Genomic DNA, 7298 nt, shown 5'->3' on the forward strand with positions numbered 1-7298 from the left:
AGACGCAATACTCCCAGACTCATGGATCTCCCAAACACAGATATCCTCGAGCTGAAGGATAAGATGACTGAGCTGGTCAACATCATGCAGGGTTTTGCAGTTGGTCAGAAAGCTTTGGCTGACAAAGTTGAAAAGCTCGAGCGGGCTTCAGCTGCTAACAGTGTTGTTAACCTGGATGGTGTCTCCAACCAGGGGCTCGGTGGATCCAGAGACGGTGAAAAGAGAGCAACCGTGGGTATGGTGAACAACAATGTTGCTGGTTTTGGTGCCGGTGGTCAGCCTGGGCCCGGTCTGGGGCATAATCTGAAGGATAGTCTGTTCCCGCCTTTCTTTGGGGTGGATGATGACAGAGAGGAAGACAGAGAGGCTGATCAGTTCTCTATGCTGAATGAACCATTTGGTCCGTACAGTGCTCCGCCACAGAACAAAGAGATTCAGTTGCTGGCTGAGAAGATTAAAGTGCTGGAGAGTTATGCCACTCCAGGGATGATCAACATGTCGAATATGGGGTTGGTTGAGGGGATTGTGATCCCACAGAAGTTCAAAGCGCCCTCATTTGACAAATATAATGGAAGTTCCTGCCCGGAAACTCATCTGCAAGCCTTTGTCCGCAAGATCTCTGCCTACACGATGGATCAAAAGCTCTGGATGTACTTCTTCCAGGACAGTCTGTCTGGAGGATCCTTGGAGTGGTACACCAAGTTGAAATCTGCTGACATCAAGAGCTGGCAGGATCTGGGAGATGCATTCTTTAGACAATACCAGTTTAACGCTGACATGGCTCCTAGTCGTACCCAACTGCAGGGTATGTCTCAGAAGAATAACGAGGGGTTTAAAGAATATGCTCAGAGGTGGAGGGAGTTGGCTGCCAGAGTTCAACCTCCATTGGTTGATAGAGAGATGTCTGATCTCTTCATGGGTACCCTGCAAGGGGTTTTTGCTGAAAGGATGGTTGGTTGTCCGGTAACCAACTTTGCTGACATTGTGGTGGCCGGAGAGAGAATTGAAAGTTGGCTGAAAATGGGGAAAATACAGGGTGGTAATGCTTCGTCATCAGGATCGAAGAAGCCCTTCGGAAATGGCCAAAGGAAAAATGAGGGTAATACCAGTGCGGTCTACGCTCAGAGAGGACCCAGTAGGGATCGTTACTTCCAGCACAATGCTGCGGTAACCATTCCTGCCGAGTCTCATCCTATACAACCGCAACAACAGCAGCAACAGCAACAGAGACAACCCTTCCAGCAGAGGCAGCAGAGGGCTGGATATCAGGTCAGGGGTAGAGCTATGGATCGTCAATTTGACAGACCTCCAGTGACCTATGCTTTCTTGTTTAAGAAATTGGAAGATTTGGGGCTTGTACAAACCAGAACCCTGGCACCTTTGAGACCTGATCAAAGGCCAGCCAGTTATGACGTAAATGCAAAATGTGAATTCCACTCAGGTGCGCCTGGGCATAATATTGAGAACTGTAAAGCTTTTAAGCACACAGTTCAAGACTTAGTGGATTCCAAGGCAATCAACTTCACACTATCTCCTAATGTTAATGCCAATCCCATGCCTGCGCATGGTCAAAGGGGGGTGAATGTCGTTTCTACGGAGGATAGAGTGGGGGTGTCTGATGTGGACCAGCTGAAGACTCCGTTGGCTGAGGTCAAGGGGTTGTTGTTGAAAAATGGGGTTTATCCGGGCTGCGGCCACGAGTGTGCTGAGTGCACTATCTCTGTCAACGGTTGTGGGCTTCTGAGGAAGTGTGTCCAGGGTCTGATGGACGAAGGGATTATCATGATTGAGAAGGCTGATAAAGGAAAAGAGGAAGTCTCCACCATAACGATTTACTTTGATCCGGTGGATTTGTCTGATCTTGCTGAAGCGGCTCCAGTTACCACCACGGTACCTGGACCAATTCCCTACGACAAAGATGATGCCGTGCCGTGGCACTATGGTGGAGAGGTCTATTGTAACGGTGAGAAGGTAGTGGAAGATCAGACTGCAAGTGAAACCACCGTGCTAAAGGTGGATAATGCCGGTCCCAGCGGTTTCACTCGCAGCGGGAGATTGTTTGCTCCTGATACTCTGAGAAGGGGAGAAGACGAAAAAGAGAAAAAAGAAAAGGCCGAGGCTTTAGCCAGGGCGAAAGGGAAAGCTGTGGTGGATAATGGAAGTACTCCTGTGGTGACACAGGCGCCTGCGGGGTCGGAAAATAAACTTGATGATGATGCCGAAGAGTTCTTAAGGATCATCAAAAAGTCAGAGTACAAACTGGTTGATCACTTGCAGCAAACTCCTTCCAAGATCTCAATTCTTTCATTGTTGCTGAGCTCAGAGGGGCATAGGGAGGCCTTGTTGAAAATCCTGAAGAAGGCTTATGTTCCTCAGGAGATTACTATCAATCAACTAGAGACGGTCGTATCTAATGTGCATGCCAGTCATGGGCTGGGCTTTACGGACATGGATCTGACGGTGGATGGGAGGAACCACAATAGGGCGCTACACATAGCTATGGAATGTAAAGGAGCCGTGCTTTCGCATGTGCTGGTTGATACCGGCTCCTCTTTGAATGTGTTGCCGAAGAAGGCCTTAGCTAAGCTGAACTGTGATGGGCTGATTTTGACCCCAACAGATTTGATTGTGCGGGCATTTGATGGGTCAAAGCGGGCTGTATTCGGAGAGGTTGAGCTGCCAGTGAAGATTGGGCCTGAGGTGTTCAAGTCGACATTCTATGTCATGGACATTCAGCCGGCATACAGTTACCTGTTGGGTCGCCCATGGATTCATGCTGCGGGAACAGTTACCTCGACTTTGCACCAGAAATTGAAATACATCTGGGAAGGTCAAGTCGTCACTGTGTGTGGAGAAGAGGACATATTTGTCAGCCACCTGTCCTCGTTTAAATACGTGGAGATGGATGGAGAAATATGGGAGACACCCAGTCAGGCTTTCGAAACCGTTAAGGTGGAGAATGCTCTGTTTGCTAAGCAGGAGGAAGAGAAACCATCCATTGCTTCATACAAACAGGCCGCTGAGGTGGTAAAGAGTGGAGAGGCTCCTGGTTGGGGCAGAATGATGGAGATCCCTGAGAAGAAAGACAGATTTGGAGTTGGGTATCAGCCTGGCAGAGGCTCGTCTGGACAAGGAAGAGGACGTCGTACGTCAGTAACCTTCACAAGCGCCGGGATGCTGGATCCGGATCACGCCTATACAGTGGGTAAAGAAACTGACAGTGACTGGGAGATTGATCAATGGATAAAATCGTGTGTACCAGGAAGCTGGAAGGCCTAAACAAGATCATCACTGACACTCGTCCGGAAGAGTAATATTTCTTGTTTTCAGTTTATATGCATGGAAGCCATATGTGTTGCCCGACACGTAATGGTTCATTGTAAGGGCCACCTCATGTTCATAAATTTGCACATTCTGCATCATTAATAAAAGGATGTTTTTCAGTCAAAAAACGGTGTTCCCTGTTTTTCATTTATTTTTGCAGTTTTAAAAAACAAATAAAAATGGCAATGTTTTCATTTTTCCTTTTTGATTTGTCTCGTTCCGAATTCAAAAATATTCTCCGGATCTCGTTGATAACGATTCGGTTACACCTCATATGACTTCGACAAACCGAGCAATCATGCCGAAGAAGAAGACGAAGAAGATTGTGATCTGCTGGGATTAGCCAGGTTGTTAAAACAAGAGGAGAAGGTGATTCAACCGCATGAGGAGCGGATTGAGGTTGTTATTCCAAGCACCGAGGTCAGAAAGGAAGTGAAAATTAGAGCCGCTTCAGAGGCAAGTCGAGAGCAGAACGGTAGCCTTGTTGAAGGAGTATGTGGATACTTTCACCTGGTCGTGTCAGGATATGCCAGGGACGAATACCGATGTCGTTGTGCACAAGCTACCTTGGAGAGAAGACTGTCCTCTGGAGAAGCAGAACGCCAGTGCCTGTATCAGAGAGCCATGGTGACTTTGTTTCATGACACGATTCGTCATGAAATCAAATGCTATGTTGATGACATGATAGCAAAGTCCCCAAACAGAAGAGGGGCATCTGGCTGAGACAGTTCAAACTGAGGTTGAATTCAGATAAGTGCACTATCAGAGTGCGGTCCGGTAAGATGTTGGGGTTCATTGTAAAAGAGGAATCGAGGTTGGTCCTGCTAAAAAAAAAAAAAAAAAAAAAAAAAAAAAAGCAATAAGAGATATGCCTGAACCGAGAAAAAGTAAAGAAAGAGGTTCGTGGTCTCCTAGGTAGAGTGAACTACATGTCATGGTTCACATCTCACTTAACAGCCACGTGGGAACCATTTTTGAAAGAAAAGATCAAACGGTCAGGTGAAATAATGATTGCCAAGGGGCATTAAAAATAAAAGAATAAGTTGCAGGAGCCTCTGATTCTGATACCTCCTATGGAGAGAGACTGTTAATCTGGTACTTGACAGCCCTCGAGGGGTCTACGAGGTGTATTGGGGCAGCATGACTAGTCTTGTCGAAAAGAGCATGCAATTTACCTAAGCAAAAAGTTTACCGACTGTGAAACAATACATTCACTGTTCGAGAAAACTTGTTGTACTTTGGCATAGGCTGCTCGCCGACCTAGACAGTGTATGCTGGTTCATACCACTTTGTGGATTTCAAGATGGATCCGATCAAGTATGGGTTTGAGAATCCAGCATCGGCCGGACAGGTTGCGAGAGTGCAAAAGAATGTTGACTGATTTGTGATGCTCTCAAAAAGCAATCAAAGGGTGTATTGTCTGATTACATCTCTCTGCAACCTATTGAGGAGGACGATCAACCGATGAAGTTTGAGTTCCCTGATGAGGACATCTCGAGGTGCTCTAATCGAAAGATTGAGAGTAACCGATCCCGGAGGAGGGGCCTGACCCTGAATCCGAACGGATTTTGATGTCTGATGGGGAGGTTAAGGTGAATGAGCTTTTGTTGCCCGGATGACGTTTGGATACGCCGACGGTGTGATTGTGCAGAAAATGGTGGTAACCTCTAAAGACTGGCATGAGATGTTGCCGTTTGCATTGCATGGGTATCGAACGTCGGTGCGTACATCTACTGGGGCAACTCCTTTCTCATTGGTATATGGGATGGAAGCGGTATTACCTGTTGAGGTTCAGATTCCCTCTTTGAGAGTCCTGATGGACGTGAAGTTGCAAGAGGCTGAATGGGTAAGAACCCGGTATGAAGAGTTGAGCCTGATTGAAGAAAAGAGGCTAGCAGCCATCTGTCATGGGCAGTTGTACCAACAGAGAATGAAGTGTGCTTTTGACAAGAAGGTGCGACCTCGGGTATATCATGTAGGTGATATGGTGCTGAAAAGGATCCTTCCTCCTCAAAACGACCGAAGGGGCAAATGGACACCAAATTATGAAGGTCCATTCGTGGTCAAGAAGGTTTTCTCTGGCGGAGCCTTGTTGTTGACGACCATGGATGGCGAGGATTTTCCATCCCCTGTGAATGCGGACGCAGTTAAAAAATACTTCGTGTAATTGACCCGCTGGACGAAAAGAACAAAATAATCTAGGCAAAAATGGGCATCCCGGCGAACCAAAAAACAGAAAGAAAGGTTCGGGCAAAAATTAGGGATAAAAGAAAATGTACACCCGGCAAGTCGAAAACCTGAAAAGGCGACTTGGGCAAAAATGGGTATCCCGGTAGACTGAAAACCCGAAAGGGCGGTCCAGGCAAAAGAGGGATTGAAACGAACAACTGCGTCTGGCATGATCGTTTGCGCTCTGGTTAAAGCATCATGGATAATACCCGGTGGGGATCAATCAGAAACGTCTTGTTCAGAAGGCAGAAAAGCACGGAGAGTCTGAGGACATACGGGGTGTAACCGAGTTGGAACTTGATGAGGTCACGGGTTTCACATTGCCATTAGGATAGATTTTTCCTTTTGTGCAATTACCTCTTTTCAGGAATTGCTTCCTTTTGTATTGCTCGATTTGAGCCACATTTTTCCAATCAATAAAATGCATATTCAGTCAAATAATTTTGTTTTTGTTTTTCATTACCGCTTTGATTGCAAAAACATCCAGATATTTTTGATAAAGAATTTTGCATTTTAAGACATACAGGTCCCTTCCAATGCATGTTTATAAGATTGAAAGCTGGAAATCTTATTCGGAAGGTTGGGTGACCCAAGTGTTGAAATCTTGACACGCCTGGGGCATGGTTTTATCTGACGATCTGTTTTGCAGGAACTGTTAGATATTCTTCACTCACTTGCAGGTTGTGATGTGGAAGCTTTGTAACGGATCCCCAGAGAGTTCGCTCAGGGACGAATGTATGAAAGAAGGATGAAGACGTTGAGACGTACGACGATCCTTGAACGATATCAAGAAGACTCTTCAAAATCGGAAGATCGGAAAGTCTGTAGAAATTCCCCGCAGGGTCCAGTCAGGGACGAGGGACGATGAGAGACGTCGAGACGTCCGACGGCCTTTGGAATTAATCAAGAAGACTCTTCAAAGTCGGAAGATTGAAATTTCTGTATAAATCCCAGGAGTTCGATCTCCGTCGAGCGCGGAGCGATTGGGAATACAAGATGATGGAGCAGAAAAGGTCCAGACGAGTCTGGGAATTCTCAAAAGTGGAAAGCTGATACGAGATTGGGAGGTAGATACCATGGTTCGATGAGTCGACGGGTGTTCTGTACCAACTTTTCTCATTTCCCAGCGAGGTCCCCAAGCAGAATTAGAGGACCAAGCCTTCCTGCAGATCCAAGGTCTATGGATCCCTTAGCCGAGTCGAGATGGTTATCCCCGACAGGTAATTGATGTTTCCTCAGCAGCCAGGTATGAAGGTTGTTATCCCCGAGTGGAGCGGGTTTCAATGAAATATATCTCCAGCAGTGTTCATCCTACCAATGGATTGGACAAGTTTCCGTAGCAGACTGATATCTGCACCCCCAGCTGAGCGTATCCTACATGTGGATTGCATGGGTTGTCCCCAGCGGAGTAGCATTCGTTTTCCCTAGCAGGGTTTGGATGGTTATCCCCAGCAGGTTTCAGATCGATGTTTCCCCAGTTGCCAGACCTGAAGGTGGCTGTTTCCCAGCAGAGTATCTGTGAGCATTTTCCCCAGTGAAGTCGTCAGGTATCTGTGAGGGTTTCTCGAAGCAGAGTTGAGATTGATATCCCCAGCAAGTCAAAAAACTGTTGTATCCCCACAGAGTGTTGGTGGCGCTTATCCCCAGCAGTTTCCCGAGCGGATTGGGTGCAAAGGAGGTTCTTCCCCAGCAAGGGTTGCCTTTTCCCAGCAGCAGTGGTATTCCCCAGCGGGGTGGAGATTGGA

The sequence above is a fragment of the Lathyrus oleraceus genome, chromosome 6 (assembly GCF_024323335.1).
Source record: "Lathyrus oleraceus cultivar Zhongwan6 chromosome 6, CAAS_Psat_ZW6_1.0, whole genome shotgun sequence".
Lineage (NCBI taxonomy): Eukaryota > Viridiplantae > Streptophyta > Magnoliopsida > Fabales > Fabaceae > Lathyrus > Lathyrus oleraceus.